The 17,257-nt window shown below is 38.9% G+C and overlaps 1 protein-coding gene across 3 annotated transcripts in view; it reads left to right on the top strand.

Moving 5' to 3' along the window:
* The window catches only part of LOC136873760 (DENN domain-containing protein 1A), a 257,596-nt gene that overhangs the window by 24,754 nt on the left and 215,585 nt on the right, over positions 1-17,257 (top strand). The window lies entirely within an intron of this gene.

Genomic DNA, 17,257 nt, shown 5'->3' with positions numbered 1-17,257 from the left:
GGAAATAAAATACCTCTCGCGGACCAAACACACAATCTCGTGTGGGTGGGGGATGCAGACGAAGAATACACCCACGGTATCCCCTGCCTGTCGTAAGAGGCGACTAAAAGGGTCAACCAAGGGATGATTATGTTAAAACCATGAAACTACTTGTGATTAGTACCACCACGCAGGGAACACCATGGGTCACTTTTACTTGTGTGTAGTACCACTATGTTAGGTACCAAATAGGTTTAGTAGCAACAGAGTGCATTGCCGGCTTCTACAGTACCTGTGATTAGTACCACTTTAGGAGCGACACCATGGTTCTGCCTTGCCTGTGATTAGTATCCACTACATGAGGAACACCACGGGATAGTGCGGGTCTACGTGGTTAGTACACGTATGTGATGAACATCATAGGATTGCGTTGCCTGTAAATGGCGCCGGAATGTGCGAAACACGTATATTCCATGTGCAAATTTCATTACCTGCAAGTAGTACCATACTGTGTGGAATGCTGCGAGTCTACGCTACTTTTGATTAGTACCGCAACATGACAGATACCATGGATCTACTTTCCTAGCGATAAGTACCATTATGAGGGGCCGATGACTTGGATTTTGGACTCCTTAAGACTAAAAGCATCATCGATTCAGTATTATGCTATAGACGCAGTCCCTTGGTCAGCAATAATATTGTTTCAAGTCAGTTTCTGTGAATGTGAGGCATTGCAGGTCGGATCCACTGATTGCTTTGAATTCATATCCATTCATTCTTCATCCTCCCGTTTTGAATTCTGGTCAGTGGAGGATTTTGGACTTTTAATTTGTCATTCCATTACATCTCATTTCGTACCATTAGGTTCCAATGACCTAGATGTTAGGCCCCTTTAAACAACAAGAATCATCATCATCCTGAACACGAGTTAAGTATTTTGATGAGTGATAGGTTGCTATTGGTAATGGAAGAGTAAAAAGGAACTGGCCATCACACCTTGGTTAATGCTAGGAAGGATTCTTACTTGATACTCCTTTGGTTGAGCTTAGATTGCATACCTCAGGTTGACAGTTATGTTCTAAGTTGCCATTTATCCCACTGGACTAATTATTATTGTTGACTGACTCTAGTTGCCTAGGTGTAGTGTTACAAGCCCTCCCCATCTCTAACCATGAACCATTCTTCTTTCATAACTCTCTCCCAATCTGTTCTCTCATGTCTAAATCCTTGTGTACTGAATCAGTCTACACTGACTGAGCAAATGTCATGGGATAGCGGAGCACTGATGCGCAGGTGTGTTGTCTGCGCACCACACGCCCCCTGTGCCAGTGGCAGTTGTATAGGAGACCTTGTGAGCAGTGGCTGTGCATGTGTCAGGTGTAACATGGAACGTCGTCGTGAGCTGACACCGTTTGAACGGGGTATGGTGCCCAACGGATGGGAAGTGCGATTTCGGAAGTGGTGCGGGAATTTGGCTTCACACAATCAACCGTGTCCAGGGTGTATCATGAATGGTTGAATGTGGGTGTCACCGTCCACAACAGACGAACGACCGGCCGTCCAGCTACCCTCGATGACCGTAACCGCCGATATCTGAGATGGATCATCAATAGTGACAGACGGGCAACTGTGCAACAAATCATGGCTCAGTTAAACACAGGCCGTGCTAGACACGTCTCCCAGTGGACAATACGTAGGAACATGGGTTCTATGTGGTATGGGAGCCGGCGCCGTACACGGGTGCCACTGGTAACCCAACGTCATCGGGCACAACGACGCACATTTGTCGCCAGTCACCAGGGATGGACACTGGAAAAATGGCGTAACGTGATATGGTTGGACGAATCACGATTTCAACTGCACCATGCCGATGGGAGGCACAGTGTATGGCACAGACCACATGAAGCGATGGATCCCGCCTGCCTCGAAGGTGTGGTCCAGGGTGCTGGTGTGTCTGTTATGGTCTGGGGTGCATTTTCCTGGTATGGAATGGGCCCCCCGGTTGTTCTGGAAGAGACTTTGAATGGTATGCGGTATATTGAGCTGCTCGGAGATCATCTCCACCCATTTTTGGCCTTCCAGCGCCCAGACGGTTCTGCGGTGTTTCAAAATGATAACGCACTGCCACATCGCTCCCACGTCGCCCGGGAATGGTTCCTGGAAGATGCAACGACTGCCATGGCCACCCAGGAGCCTCGATATGAATCCTATCGAGCATATCTGGGATGTCCTAGAACGCAGGCTCTGTGCCATGGATCCTGCACCCACGAACAGACCAGCATTGGTGGCCGCTCTGCAAACAATTTGGTGTCAGCTGCATCCAAAGGACTACCAGGGACTTGTCGACTCACTTCCACGGCTTCTCACTGCAGTTCGCAGGGCCAAACGTGGCCCCACACGCTATTAGGTGACTATCCCATGACATTTGCTAAGTCAGTGTACTTTTCTGTAGGTTTTCCACTACTCATACCCTTTACTTCATATTTTCTTTGTATTCCTCCTTTTTACATGACGAAACCACTTCAATCTTGCTTTGTGAATTTTTTGTAGAAGAGTGTCTACTTTTCCCACCTCTTGATTTTTGTTTCATTACTGATTTTATCTTTTCCTGGTCTTCTGGATCACGGTGAATTGGAACTTCATTTCTGCTTCTTGGCATTTTAAATTGTCTTTTCTTGTTAATATGGATGTTTCCAGGCTATACATGATGATGATGCTAGAGTGGTATTTATGCAGTTCCGTCTTGATTTTCTGTGGTACTTGCTTGTCACACAGCAGCTATTTTGCTCGGTGGTAAAATTGTGTTACATTGCTGATTCAGGTGTTCACCTCATATTTGGCTAGGCCTCCACGGTATGCACTAGCCATGCGTTTTGGTGGGTGTGTTAAGTACCAACTGATGAGCCCAACTTAGCACACGGGGGTGAAACGCTGGCAACCAGGAATGAGTTAGGTGGAAAATTTATAATGTTCAATAACGGACCATTTATATTGGTATCATGTTCATTATGTAAAGATGTAGCAATGCCAAAGTTTTGAAGTTCAGAACTTAATTGTTTTCTTAATATCTCTATAACAGACATTCAGATTCTCCTTGACTTTCAATGAACAACTGGGACAAGAAAGAAGATACTGAGATATCATTGGAAAATGGCCAGCATATAAACGAACAAACAAAAATGGTCAGCACATAAACGAACAAACAAAAATGGTCAAAGATTGATTGAAATTAGAAACCAAAACTTCTCTCAAAATCAACATGCTGTAAAAGGAAACCCCACAAATTGAAAAGCTGGAAATATCCTGATTTGGGAAAAGGCAAATGACAGCTAGAACACATCTGCATGAATCAATATTACCATCGAGAAATCCACAGTGTCCAAGTCCTAAGGGGAGTCCATTCAGGGTCAGACAACTATGTTGTAAAGATTGAAATAAAATTAATCCCAATTGTAAAGAAAAAACCTCCAAATAAAAATAGGGGAAAATTTGACCCAACTACATTAATTAAAAAAATGGTGTATTATAAGAAAACAGGGAAAAGATCTATCAACACCAATTCACTGGAAGAATTGACCACCAAATTAAATTCAATAGCAGAAGAGTTAGCTCCATTGAATCCCAAGAATAAACATGAATTGTGGAACGAAGAATGCAGCCAGGCGATCGAGAGAAGACACCATGCTTGGATAAACCCATCAAGCCTAAAAGTCGGAAGAATCAAATTTAGAACTTTTAAAACTAAGAAAGTAACCCATAAAATCATCAAACAAAATGTAAAACATCCTTCATACACCCTAGAAAGGATAGAAGAGAGTTTCCAGAAAAAAAATCGTGAGATTATGACAAAATTTGTGGCAAATATCTTTAAAAAAATGAACCCCGAACATTAATGCTGAGAGATAAATCAGGAAAGTTAGGCCATAGTAACCAAGAAAATGCAGAGATTCCAGCACACACATTCAACAAACTTCTACCGAGCGAGGTGGCCTGGCGACCAGGACCGGGGGCCGGTTATCTGTCGAGTTCAGTCTGTTGCTGTGAAGACAGTTTAACATGCAATCTGGTGGCTTGTAGCTCTTAGAGTAAGGTTTATTGAGTGCATGTAGTGTTGTGTATTGATGATACCATTCAACAACTCTTTAATGCATTTTGCATAATCTACATTTATTAAGCACAATGAGTGATACAGATCATGATTCTATGTCTCGTCACGTAAGTCATTGTAGAAAACGCTACGTGCAGAAACACCAATGGAAAATTTACGTGGCCAAGAAGAGAAATGCTGGTAAATAATGCGTAAGTGTGAAAACAAACAATGTTGTAAAGGCCATAGATGTAGGGCCTGATTGTCTGTGTGGTTGTTTTGAGAAACTGGGTCAAGATCAAATTGATGAAATATTTCAAAACATTTTGGGTCATGGGGATTACTAACCAATGCAGCTAGATCGTGGACTACAACAGAACAAGAGGAAAGTAGAATACAAGCAATGGAGTTGTAATTCCTAAGAGGTATCGAGGGCAAGACCAGAAAGGATAGAATTAGAAATGAATAGATAAGGAAAAGGACAAGAATCTTGAAATAGAGAAGTTAACAGGTAAGAGACCATGAGGAAGACCCCAGGGAGCGTGGTTCCTTCGTAAACATTTAAAATGAAGTTTCAATTGTAAATTATTATTTAAGTACTCATAACAATTTCTCACATTGTATAATACTCATTTCCAATCTTATATTCTCATTTTTATATTTTTTTTATCATGACAATCAGGATCCTGATTTTTATCTTTGAGGTATGAGTGTAAAAAGGCTGATGATGTCCTTATTGTAACAGTAAATTTGGTACTTCGGTAGAGATGAGACGCAGGGCGTGTACCAGTCGCTGAAGTGCATACAGAGGGAGAGGGTTTGTTTAAAAGAAATCCTAAAAACTTTTGTTTCAGAGTTTATTAAAAAATTGAAATTAATATCACCTCTGTACAGCGTATACAGTCGAAGACGTTCCTCGTCCTATGGCTGGCGATGTCCTTGGATTCCGGCAGCTCCATTTTCCATAGCAGCGAACCACCATTCGTCCCCCGATGGAAGTTCTAGAAGATCTATTCGGTGCTTTGAAGATCCATGGCGTCGAGGTAGTCCTTGTAAATGGTGAACATGAATGAACATCGTTCAGCTCTGGGGCGAGTTAGTGCAAAGGCTGCTTCTGCACAGATGATAGAGTGTTTATAAATGCTTTTAACAAAGTCCAAACACAAATGTCTCGGTGAAATGTCACTTAATTTTGTCATGTGTCAAGTGAAAGAAATATTCATAAAATAAAGTCCACTCGGAACTGATTGTCGAGTTTAAAGTTACTTAAAGTTTGTTGCACCTATTACAACGTAAAGTAATGTCACGTGACTCAGTTTATTGAAGCACTGTTCAATTTAAATGAAATAAAGATGTTCTGCTCGTGAATCAGAACTCATTCACGTGTTGAAAATAATATGAAACCAAAAGACGAAATTAATTGAGTACTGACAGTCCTTGGTTCGACTGTTCGTAAACTAAATGTTCGTAGCATTGGAATACACTGTTCATTAGAATAGAAATGCACTGTTCACACATGCATAGTTCACAGTTCATTACCTAAAATGTCGACACAGTTTATGGATTGGTAAATTAAATTTGGATTCAAACACAGTTTATAACTTAAAGTATTTAGTACTCGGCGAGGAGCAATCAGTTCTAAGTCCATAAAATTTCAATTTTGAACACTCGAAAACGTTTGCGGGTCTTGGACACTCGTATAGAGTAACAGTCAATAGATAATGTCCAGAAGATACACAATTCACCTCACGTCCTATCGGAGTAAAAGGTTGTTATAATATAAAGAAATCTGCATAAGTCCACATTCAACACAATTAGATTAAAGTCCACGAACTTGAAACTTAGTAGCGGCTTCACGCTCGATCACGGTACCCGCGAACTGACTGTGCGAATACTACAGTCTAGTATGCACATAGAAATCCCGGCCACAAACTGGTATCATATTCTGCAGCGCACTGCTGCTCACTATAACATGCTGTAACACACTCTGATCTGCTGAGCGAAACAGTACGTATTTATATCTGATCCGTCGAAACTCGTAGAACATTCTACATCGGTCCAGGCTCTGTAGTGCGGCGAGGCATGCTGTGACGTCACCCGCTCACTACGTCACACACGCGCAGCTGTTGCTCGCTGCCTAGTCAGTCCTTCGTAAGCGGTCCGGAGCCTAACACGTAAGTTTAAGATTTTCATGACGAGGACTTAGTTTGTACCGCCGTTACCGGTACATCTCCCCCTCCTCCTTTGGAAAAGAAAATTCGATAGGATTTTCTTTTAATGATATTCTCTCCTGAAATATTTCTTTAGGTTGGCTGCATTGTAAATGCCCTCGATGCTTCCATCCAGCTTATTAATTTTGTATGCCCCGTTTTCTTATCAATGGCCAGGGTTTTAGATACGGAGTGACACATTTAGAAATGATACCTTTATTTTCCATTTCCTTTATCACAATCCTGGCTTCCTCTCGGTACTTCTCAGGAACTGGATAGGGCCGTTTTTTATAAGGAGAGGTGTCCTTGACGTTCAATTGGTATTCAAAATCTCTAATAACGCCTGGTTTGTCATCAAAAACTTCAGGGAATTTCTCAAATATTTGTCGAGTTGCTTCTGCCACGCGGGAATCGAACTCTGGGCTTTCAGCCGCACTGGTGAGAAATATGAAGTGATCACGACCTTCGTCGAACACATCCTCAACAATGGGCACTTCCTGGCCCTCGACGGGTCCCTCTTGACTGGGTCTACCCTCTTCGCAATCTATTTCATTGGCAGGCAAAGCATCGCTCATCTTGCCTCCGGCTTCTATGAATGGGGTACCCAGACCTTGGCACTTCAAATTATTACAGTCTACCAGCTGCAACTCTACAGAGTCGATATTAAAAAATCGTATGACGTTGGCAGGATAATCAATGATTCCCCCATACTTGGCTAGGAAATCTGACCCTAGGATGACGTTGAATTTCATCGGCGAAATGACTAGGAATATATGCTCGAACTGGACACCTTCAATGTCAAATGTAACAAAAGCTTGAAACTTACATTTGATATGCCTGTCCGGTACTATCCCTTTAATTTTGATCTGCGCGACTGGTATCAATAACATGTCTTCTCCTCCCTTCAACATTTCAATTAACCTCTCAGACATTAATGAAGCTTGAGCTCCAGAATCGATTAAGGCAGTTACATAAAGGGTATCCAAAGTAATATTAATAACTGGAAGACTTCGCTGGACCTTCGGTGTTGTAGGAGTGGGATCTTCATACAAGAGATCTGAGTCATCCAAGTACCAGTAATTAATATTAGTGACACAAATTATTTCTCCTCTACTACGGTTTTCAGGCAATCTTATTGTTGTGTTGTCGAAGTTTTTTTTTTATTGCGCCTGTCGATTCGAGGTTGGTCGCAGGCGTCGTGTTCTGTCTTCTGGCATGCTCTTGATATTCTAAAGAGGTAGCGCCAGGTAATCCTTCATCCCGGTTTCGATTCTGGATATATTCGCAAGTTTCTCTCCATCTTCTTTCGATCTCGGCTCTCGGCGAATCTCTATCTCGAGTAAGTGGCTCGGTAGGTTTCTTCCACGTTTGATTACGTCTATAAGGCGTACTTTGCCCGTATGGACGTCTCCTAAATCATCGGAAATGAGATAATGAATCTCTCCGTGGTTCTACTTCCTCACGGGGTTCGGGATTCGATCTCGGTGGGCCGTTAACTTCGACATGGTTGGTTGCAACCTCTTTCGTCTTAGTAACCCTAGGTAGATTTTGTGTATGGGCAGTGTCAAGTTTCCTTAATAAATCATCAAGTTGTTCTAGGTCTTGAACATTGGCTGCCACAAGAATTTCTTGTACATGCGCCGGAAATTGTAAAGTTACTACCTGTATTAACTCCTGTTCTGGCAAAGGAGGATCAAAGAATTGCATCTTCTTTAATTGGGAAATGAGAAAATCAGAATATCGTGAAGAATTAATAGCTGTGTTGTATCTCCTAGAGTACAATTGTAACTTAATCAAGTGTTGAATTTCCGAATTCCAAAACCTCTTCAACAAGGCTTCCTTGAATTCATCATAGGTTTTAATGTTAAATTTAAATGCTGTGTACCAATTTAATGCTTTCCCTTCCAATAATCTAGAAGCTATCCTCAATTGGTGATCGGATCGTACTTTATTCTCTTGAAAGTACTCTTCAATATTAAGAAGGAATTCTTTCGCTGTGTACTCTTCCTTTCCGGAAAATTTTGCAGGTTTATCGTCTGATAATTTTAAGACAGTGGAAATGCTAGAAGTATCTCCACTAGACCCTTGACACTGGTGTGCAGACACCTCCTTCTCCACCTGAGAGATTCTATCATCAATCGTCTCTATTTTTCCTTGCAATTCGACCTTGATAGTCTTAACTTGTCCACGGATGGAGTTTTCCATGCTCTGGACTTCCTTTTCGAGGTCCTGTTTCACTTCATTTACATCGCGGCCTATGTGAATGATTTGAGTATGTGCGCTATCTAATTGTTTTTTTACATGCTTATCGGTTTCCTCCTGCTTTGTTTTAAGTAAATTAACCTCATTACTTATTTTCTGAAAGTTAGTCTTAAAAGATTCATGGATGTTATCCTGAATAGAGGCTATTTTTGCTTGTGCCTGTGATAACTGACCATAAGATTCTTTAAATTCTGCCTTTAAGCTTTCAACTTCCTTAATCAATTGATGTGAGGTGGGAAATGAAGCTTTTAAGTCTTCAACTATTTGTAGTTTAAGGTCCTGTTTTACTGTTTCTAAGTCACGGGTGAGGCGTTCGTTTATTTCCGTAAACTTAGAATTAATCTTCGCATTAGTTTCTGAGAATCGCTTTTCAATCTCAGAACCAGCTTTAGTAAGCCTATTTTCCAAATTAGCATTAACTTCGGTAAACTTGGTATTAATTACTTTAGTTACTTGTGTGATACGACTTTCTAAGTTGGCTGTACTTGCGGTACTGGTCTCATTAATACGAGTGTTAATCTCAGTAATATGAGATTCTAAAGTAGTACCTAATTGAGCCTGAGATTTGGTGATACGTTCATTTAAGCTAATCTTAAGAGCTTCAATAGCCGCTAAAATATTTTCCATTTTGATGGTAATGTATTTAAACCAAGCAACAAGAAAATCATAAATCACTTGAAAAGAATTCAGATATCACCATTATTGTCCAATGGTTAAAAGTTCATGTTCAAAGTCATTCAAACATTCTCAAAAGGAAAATTTCCAAGACCTTTAACACACAAAAATATCCCATATCATTGATAACACTTCTTATTATAGAGAAGTTAAATCTTGTTAGACAGTTCACTGTAATGTCAATAGTTATTCCACATAAAGCACTGGAAATGTATCTGAATTAAATTACTAAGTCACACGATTTTGGTGCGATTTTGTCTATCACTGCACTTCTTAATTATTACTAGTACTTCAAAATTGAGCCTAGAATGGTTAAGTGTCAATTTAATGTCTACTGCACTCATAATTAAGTTCTGATATTGCTGAAGCGCTAATTTCTAATTTTACTGCACTCCAAATCGGCCCCGATACGACTGGGGCGCCAATTTCTACCCCTCTCCTCTGTAACAGTAAATTTGGTACTTCGGTAGAGATGAGACGCAGGGCGTGTACCAGTCGCTGAAGTGCATACAGAGGGAGAGGGTTTGTTTAAAAGAAATCCTAAAAACTTTTGTTTCAGAGTTTATTAAAAAATTGAAATTAATATCACCTCTGTACAGCGTATACAGTCGAAGACGTTCCTCGTCCTATGGCTGGCGATGTCCTTGGATTCCGGCAGCTCCATTTTCCATAGCAGCGAACCACCATTCGTCCCCCGATGGAAGTTCTAGAAGATCTATTCGGTGCTTTGAAGATCCATGGCGTCGAGGTAGTCCTTGTAAATGGTGAACATGAATGAACATCGTTCAGCTCTGGGGCGAGTTAGTGCAAAGGCTGCTTCTGCACAGATGATAGAGTGTTTATAAATGCTTTTAACAAAGTCCAAACACAAATGTCTCGGTGAAATGTCACTTAATTTTGTCATGTGTCAAGTGAAAGAAATATTCATAAAATAAAGTCCACTCGGAACTGATTGTCGAGTTTAAAGTTACTTAAAGTTTGTTGCACCTATTACAACGTAAAGTAATGTCACGTGACTCAGTTTATTGAAGCACTGTTCAATTTAAATGAAATAAAGATGTTCCGCTCGTGAATCAGAACTCATTCACGTGTTGAAAATAATATGAAACCAAAAGACGAAATTAATTGAGTACTGACAGTCCTTGGTTCGACTGTTCGTAAACTAAATGTTCGTAGCATTGGAATACACTGTTCATTAGAATAGAAATGCACTGTTCACACATGCATAGTTCACAGTTCATTACCTAAAATGTCGACACAGTTTATGGATTGGTAAATTAAATTTGGATTCAAACACAGTTTATAACTTAAAGTATTTAGTACTCGGCGAGGAGCAATCAGTTCTAAGTCCATAAAATTTCAATTTTGAACACTCGAAAACGTTTGCGGGTCTTGGACACTCGTATAGAGTAACAGTCAATAGATAATGTCCAGAAGATACACAATTCACCTCACGTCCTATCGGAGTAAAAGGTTGTTATAATATAAAGAAATCTGCATAAGTCCACATTCAACACAATTAGATTAAAGTCCACGAACTTGAAACTTAGTAGCGGCCTCACGCTCGATCACGGTACCCGCGAACTGACTGTGCGAATACTAGTCTAGTATGCACATAGAAATCCCGGCCACAAACTGGTATCATATTCTGCAGCGCACTGCTGCTCACTATAACATGCTGTAACACACTCTGATCTGCTGAGCGAAACAGTACGTATTTATATCTGATCCGTCGAAACTCGTAGAACATTCTACATCGGTCCAGGCTCTGTAGTGCAGCGAGGCATGCTGTGACGTCACCCGCTCACTACGTCACACGCGCAGCTGTTGCTCGCTGCCTAGTCAGTCCTTCGTAAGCGGTCCGGAGCCTAACACATAAGTTTAAGATTTTCATGACGGGGACTTAGTTTGTACCGCCGTTACCGGTACATTATAAAGGGCGAAACATGCTCCTTATTCAAATGACCGCAAAAGATAAGGATATCGTTGAAATGAGTGGAAACTAACTGCGGTAGATGCAGGAAAGACTGTGTTAGTTAGATGGCATGGGATATATGAGACTTACTTCTCGATACGGCGTGTGGTGTATGGCCTATTGTTGTGTGTGCTTCAGACTAACTGTGTGAGATTCAAAGGAAAAGGAAGGGGTGGGACAAGGCAAGAGGTCGTGAAGGAGAGAGAGGAGGGGAAGGGAGGATTAAGGAGGAGCTGAAGGATGTGGGGAAAAAGGATAGCTGCTGAGGAAAGGTGCTGTGAATATTATGAAAAACTGAATTATGACTTGTTGGTTTGACATTTCTGAAAATGGGTATTAGAAGGTCAAAAAGGACATTTGGCTTTTTTCTGAAATTTCATTAAGATTATGATTTAGGTTGAAATATTGATCTAAATGTATGAAGCAGCATTCGGTTATGTTAAGGAGGGGTCCTTTGTTGATGATTTTGAAAATTCCGTATCTTGTTTTATGTATGTGAATTTGTGATTATAGTCATGCATATGCTGTCCTACAGCTGAAAATTTATTGTATTTCAGGTCATTGACGTGTTCCGAGTACCTTATGGTGACTTGAATCGTGGTCAATGCGTGATCAAGTCATTCCATACGCCATGAACTTTGCAACAAAACATGTACAAGATATCATCTACTCAGTTGTGCAAAAAAGAAAAAAGAAAGAGTGAAATCTCTCATAGAGTACAGCAAGGAGAACTAACTATTTAAATATGCACAAATGTGTGCATTCCATTTCGTTCATTCATATTAAAATTCCTCCCAATCTGTCCGAAGTAAGAAGAATTACAACTGTTGCAAATGATCCTGTATACTCCTGATTTTGAATAACTATTGAACTTGTTTATGGATGTGGCATTATGTAAGACTTGTGCGTTCCTATTGTTTTGTTTTTTTAAAATACTTTTACATAGTGCTTTTTAAAGATGTTGGTGACTTTATAGATTTGTTCGTTGAAGGTAAAGATAGAAAGGGAGGAGTTGTTTTTCTTATCTTTTTTCAAGGTGGTAGAAGGGCGGTATTTATATTTATTGATTATTTTTTCTATAAAGAAACTGTTGTATCCATTGGATTTAGCTATATTACGAATAGTGTTCAACTCATTTTTGAGGTCTCTTTTAGACATTGGAACACTAGGCTTGGTGTACCATGCTGTTGTATGCTGCTTGTTTGTGAATTTGGGGGGTGTAAAGAATCTTGACTGATTGTAATGACTATTTGGGTGGGTTTTATGAAAATCTTATATCTTAGGTAGCTTCGTGCCTGATTATAGTTGGGTCTAAAAAATGTATTTTCCGTTTAGTTTCGGATTCACGTGTGAATTTTATGTGTGGGTCATTGTTATTTAGATTAATGAGGGTGGTAGCTGCGTTTGTAATGCTCTCATCCATAATTACTATTGTGTCATCTACAAACCTTGCCCAGAAAAGGGCATGTTGTTGTTATCAATTTTGGTGTGTTCCAAAAAATCCAAGTAAATCTCGCCTAAGATCCCGAGGCCGGCGATCCCATAGCCAATCCTTCTTGTTAATAAATAACATTATCATAAGTGGAATAATTGTTGCTTATAATTATAAAGTTATAACTAATTTGTCGCAAGGCAGCCTCTGCATGAGAGGAAGTATTTCATAAAATAAAATAGGCCGCTGTATTTGCTAAAATTGTTTTTAATGGTGGGGTATATTTTGGAGATTTGTATGCTAAGATACATAATTACAATATCGAATGAGTGGAGAGAATGATTGGATTGAATGTTAAAATGTTTTAATTTATCGATCAGTTCTTTAGTGTTTTGACGGATTTGTTTGACAAGAAATGATAGTTTCTTCTTAAAAATCTTTGAATGAATTGTGATGTTTTATATAACGGACTTGGTCTATAGTTAATGATCGGGCGAATGGGGTTTGTGTTTTTGTGGGGTTTGTGTTTGTGTTTTGTGTATTTTGGGGAGGGCTTTGGCGGTGGGTAAACCTGGGTTCATATTAATTAATTTAGTTTTTCTTGATCTGTCAAAAGATATGAAGTATTCTTGAGGGTCTGCTTAAGTTGGTTGGATTCTTGGGGTAGGGTCTTTCATTATTGTAGAGAATGAGCTATCTTTAAAAAATTGATTTGTTTTTATTATGATGTTGAAACACCATCTAGCAGTTCTTCGTCGCTGGTGGTTATTTACAGCGGCATCCAATGACTGGCATACGGCTAAAACCACTCAATTAAATTTGGTGATTGCCTATGAGATCAACATTTACCAGTTCCCGTTTACAATTGAATGAGTAATGATTAGCCGTGTTAGAACTAACAGTTCGGTGAATATTAATACATGAAAGTCTCGATGATGAGCATACTCAAGATGCAAGAATTTATTACCTAGTTATTTTCAAATTTACTCATAATTTCATCTCAGTTTTTAATGTCAATTTGTATATATTTGTTTCATTTGTTTTATGTCAATTGCATACATGTACATTTGTTTAGTTATTAGATGTTTTACATTAAGGCTGAAGATGGCCGGCCTTGGCTGAAACTAGTCCCTAGTTCATGTAATTTAGAATATTGCATATTATGGTATTGAAAGGTGGACCATTATGACATTAATAATTATATTATGATTACAATTCAATATGGATCAGAACCATGAAGTTTATATCCTATGACTTTTGCCATTGGCACTTTGGGCTTCTGAATCAAAGAAGCCAAAAATCTCATTGTTGAAATTGGGAAGAAGTTGCAGGTCATAATCATTGACAGCAAAGCAACTGAATATATGCAGCAAAGGGTTGGAATCACCACTCAACGTGGTAATGCATCTTGCATTTTGGGAACATTACTGGATTCCACATCTCTGGATAATGTATTTTTATTTAATTTTTACAATTTCCAGTGTTTCCTAGATTTACATTTTTGATGAATTAATGTGAATTAATGTTATATGCATGTATACATTTATAAAATGACATGAATTTCTTACAGAGGCTCTTCTTCTTCGTCTTCTTCCTGATACGTTTCTGGTTATGCAGGTCGTTCACAGAGCCTCTTCCAGTCTTCTCTTTTTTCCCACATTCTATCGTTCATCACCGTCTGCGACTGTAGTTCTCTCCGATTTATGTCATCCTCCACCTGATCCCTCCAGCTTGTTCGTGGTCTTGCAATTGGTCTTCTTCCAGATTCTGTCCATTCCAGAGCTCTTCTTGGTAATCTTTCTCGTCCCATTCTTTTGAGGTGGCAGAACCATTTCAGCCTATTTCTCTCCATATTTTCTTCCAGAGGGTTGATCTATAGCGTGTTCCATATGGTTTAATTTCTTATCTTGTCCCTCCTTGTTTTACCCTAGATCCCTCGCAGAAAGCGCATCTCTGGCGCTTGTAATCTTCTCAGTTTTTTTTTGGTCCAATTCCAACATTCTGATCCATATGGCAAATAATATGATTTATATATCATGATTTTTGCTTTGGTAGGTACTTTCTAATTTCTGTCTGATATACAGTAATAAAATTTTGAGCAATTTCCTATTCTCTCTGAAATTTCTTCCTTGATGTTTCCTTTCCCAGTTAGCTTACTTCCTAGGTAATTAAAAGCATCTACTTTAAGAATTTTTCCATTACACCTAACATCCTTCATTTTCTTTGTTTTCTCTGCTGATTTTCATTACCTCACTTTTTGTTAAACTTATTTCCATGCCTGCTTCTTCAATTGCCCTCTGCCAGGTATTTATTTGTTCTTCCAATTTTTGTTCATTTTTTTCCCATATCATTACATTATCTGCATATGCTATGACTTTCACATCATTTGCTGTTGACCCTTGGTGAACTTTCCTCAGAATGTTGTCCATCACTATATTAAAGAGCACTGGTGAAAGTACACTTCCTTGTTGAACTCCTCTGTCTGTTCTAATCCATTCTGATTTTTTGCCATCTATTATAACACAATTCAGACATTTGTTATACATGTTTTTAATTCTGAATTGTATTTCTCTTGACAGTTCCATTCTATTCAGCCCTTGCCATATCTCTTCTCTTCTAACCATGCTAATAAGCCTTTTTTATATCTTGTATGCAACTGCAATGTCTTTCTCAAATTCCCATTTCTTTTCTACTACTTGTCCAGCAGTAAATATGGCATCAATAGTTGATTTTCCAGGTCTAAATCCTTCTTCTCTTAATTGTGAATCTATCTTGTTTTTGATTTTTTTGGAAGATTATCTTTTCATAAATCTTCATACAATGACACAGTAATGCTATTCCTCTGTAGTTCTCACAAAGTGCCTTATTACCTTTTTTTTAAAATAAGTAGAATAATTGCCCTTGTCCGATCATCAGGAATCTCTCAGTCAGTTCATACTATCTTCATTATTCTATACATCCACTGCATTCCAATAGGTCCTGCAGCTTTAATCATTTCCACTGTGATGTCATCTATTCCAGAAGTTTTGCCATTTTTCATTTCTAATACAGCTTTTTCTACATCCAACATTTGTAGATCTTCTCTTCCTATTTCATCTGATCGTTTATTTGTCCCTTCTACTGTAATGGTGATATTTATTTTATCTTCATCTATTTCTTTTGGTTCATTTGTTTCAGATACTAATAATAGAAATTGCACAGCATGTTATTGAGCAAAGGTGCAAGGAACCTGTGAGGAATTATTTTAAGGAATTTCAGAATTATTCTCTGTTCCCAGACCCGTGTCAGGTCTAGGAACATGGCTGTTGTCTTCTTTTTTTCCTGAAAACGCTTCTTGATGCAACTGGTTAGGGCCATCACCTGGTTTCTCCTTGCAGTATTTATTTATGACTTTCTGTACATGGCGGGGCTCAGGCTATGAAGCCTGCTATTATGCCAAACCATATAATTATGCACCTGCATAAACATAATATACTGAACATTATAACTACTTAAAAAATAAGTTAATTATAATTTAAAGTTAATGTGAAATGTAATTTGTATGAAATGTAAAGCATCATAAAAATCATTTTAACATTTTAAAATTGATTTATAATATTTACTATTATTAAAGCTATATCTCGAAAAATATAAACTATAATGTTTCTAACCTTACATTGACATTTTATTCATTTAACTTAATAATCTAAACCTTAAGGGTACTTCTAAGAGTAAATCAATCTGAGTGTAGGTAAAATTTCCAGCACATTCTTCTGAATAGCTTTAGGTTGCTTATGTCTCCAATTTCAGCCGGGAGAGAATTCCAGGAACGTATGGTCCCTTTTACAAATGACTTGTTATACGTACTACTGTGATGAGTGGGGATGGACAGCAGGGTTTGTACTGATGACCTTGAGGGTGTTCTGCCTGAGGGAGAGAGGTAGTTGAAATCTATTCTCAGATAATGTGGTTTACCTGTTCGCAGTATTTTGTGAAGAAGGGAAACAGCATGGTACTTACGTCTATCACATAATCTTAACCAGGACAGCTGATGGAGGAATAGGCTGACGTGGGAATGGAGGGAACATTTAGAATGAATCGAATGCAGGCATTATGCGCCCGTTGAAGTTTAGAACCAAGTGAACAACTTATGTTATTATAGACTACATCACCATAATCAAATATTGGTAGTATTAGTCCTTGAATGAGCAGTTTCCTGGTTTTGACAGGTAGAAAATCTCTCAGTTTGTATAGTGAGTGTAATGAACCGAATACACGTTGACAAATTTTTGTTATGTGCTCTGACCAACTTAAATACTTATTAAAAATTATTCCAAGGTTCTTAACGGAGTCTTTCAGTGCTATAGGTGTTTCATTGATCTTTACATCCGGTATGTTGATGCTTTCTAACTTGGCATGCGCTTTACTAGATCCTATTATGATGGCTTGCGATGTTAATGGGTTTACTTTCAGGCAGTGGCTACTAGTCCATTCGTTAATGTTAAATAAGTCTTCGTTTAATTTCATGGTTGCTTCTTGTATGTCATTCGGCTTGGTATGAATATACAATTGGATATCGTCAGCGTATAAGTGATATTTACAGTTTGTCAGTTGTTCTGATAGGTCATTCATGTATAGGAAGAACAGAAGTGGTGATA

This window comes from Anabrus simplex, chromosome 5 (genome assembly GCF_040414725.1).
Source record: "Anabrus simplex isolate iqAnaSimp1 chromosome 5, ASM4041472v1, whole genome shotgun sequence".
Classification (NCBI taxonomy): Eukaryota; Metazoa; Arthropoda; class Insecta; order Orthoptera; family Tettigoniidae; genus Anabrus; species Anabrus simplex.
This window is presented reverse-complemented; position numbering and strand designations above follow the sequence as displayed.